The sequence below is a fragment of the Phocoena phocoena genome, chromosome 3 (genome assembly GCF_963924675.1).
Source record: "Phocoena phocoena chromosome 3, mPhoPho1.1, whole genome shotgun sequence".
NCBI lineage: Eukaryota > Metazoa > Chordata > Mammalia > Artiodactyla > Phocoenidae > Phocoena > Phocoena phocoena.
Window position 1 is genome coordinate 72855355 of NC_089221.1, and position 1827 is coordinate 72857181.

At 41.2% G+C, this 1827-nt stretch overlaps 1 pseudogene; it reads right to left on the reverse strand.

The window, feature by feature from the left end:
- Positions 1 to 262: 262 nt before the first annotated feature.
- On the reverse strand, positions 263 to 1827 carry LOC136120197 (phosphatidylinositide phosphatase SAC2 pseudogene; annotated as a pseudogene).

The following is a 1827-nucleotide window of genomic DNA, read 5'->3' on the forward strand; positions in this document are numbered from 1 at the left end:
AATGTATTCTTGAATTACTTTTAGAGGGACAAACTGCTCTGTAGTGTATAACCTATTTAGGTCTACACATTCTAGGGTGATGCACTTCCATTGTCCTAGCTCTCAAATTTGGAAATCTTCTCAGGTTCAGTCTCTTTTTGAAACCTTTCCAAATAAACATAATTAGAATTTGGGATCCCTAGATTCAAAGACAGTACAGGTTATATGACTCCTCCTTTCTTTTGGATTAAATAAAAGCCACATGATTCTGTGTGGCTAAACACTAAATCTGAATTATTCATGTCTGGCATTGAGTAAACATATTTTTAAGTTCATTCTGCTGGACTTCATTAACCACTTCAGGTTCTGCAGGGTTCTTCTGAACCTTTGCCACTGCAAAGTTTATCCCCTGGGTTAATCCACCTTGGGTAATATTAGCAACCTGGACCATGCAACTTCGAACCTTTGCAAAGGGAGAGACTGCTCTGCTGCTACAGCTCTCTGAAGGAGGAGTTACGTGAAGCCTTCTCTCAAGTTCAAGTGTGCCAGATTCGGAGCCGGGGGTCTTTTGAGATACAATTGAATGCACTGGTTCAACTGACAAAAGATGTGGGCCTGCTGCAGAAAAAGACACATCTAATTGAGATGGTCGAGAAGGTATCTGTTCCGTTGATTCAAAGTGAGTTTCTTCATTAGACACTCGATTGGTCATTTGATTTCCTTCCTCACTAGCCTGCTGAGAAACAGACCTGGTTTCTGACAGCTGGGTCATTTTGTTTTATGCATCTTGAACAAATCTGTGGCAATAAATATCCACAGGCTAGGCTAAGCCAGTCAATGTGTGTATGTCGTCAGCAGAAGGACTTTTCTTCAAAGAAGACGCATAGCCTTTTCCAAGCCCACTTTCATGAGCAAGAGTAACCTCTGAAGGAAAATGAATGCTAATATCAGTGTTGCTAATAGACTGGGATGGACTGCCTAATCGAGGCATTGAAGCAATAATACCACAACTAGGAAGAACATAGTCTACTGGCCCTACATTCTCTAAAGAGTTTGCTAGCTGCCTGTCTTCATCAGACTTGGAATTTGTAAGGAATTCATCAGAGCGGTATGAGTCATTATCTGAACACATTTCCCCATCTGACTCAGCCTGGGCTTCATTATCCGTCACACTAGTGTTTTCCATGGTTTCAAGACTACTATCTGATTTCCAAAGATTTACTTTTAAGTTTGGTTTCAGAAAGTTAACTTTCATTTCAGGTTTTGTAAAGTTTCCTAGCTTTCGTAGAATGACAATATTTACATTGGATTTGGTCTGTTTCACTCTTTGATTTAGAGATGAAAATTTGCTCATTAAAAAATTTTCCCCTGGGCCAAAGAGCCTTGGTTTTGAGATCTGGTGCCAATGATGTCTTCATGCGGTTTACTGCTCTTCCTCTCAAGCTTTTTCTCTATTATAGGTACATCTAATCCCAGGGCTTCCTTGGTGATCTGCAGCATCTCTGCAATGCACTGAAGGGTATCTTTTCCATCCTCTTCTGCATTGAGCATTACAGCTCTCAGGGTGTGGAAATAGCCACTTGCTTCTTTATATCTGTAACGCAGTCGCACGCAGCAGAACTCTGCCTTACCAAAAAGAGTGGGTTCAGGACCTATTTCAATTTTTTCCAGGTCTTCTAGACTTAGTCGTTGATACTGGTTTACGTTGTCAACTTCATCATCATAATAGGCCACGTAATAGGCAGAGTTGGAAAGCAGTAACAACACATCCACGTCTCTGTGAGCAGCATCAATGAGGGTGCACCCTTAAAACTGTCGCTCGAGCCAAGCCAGAAAACTTACATCACA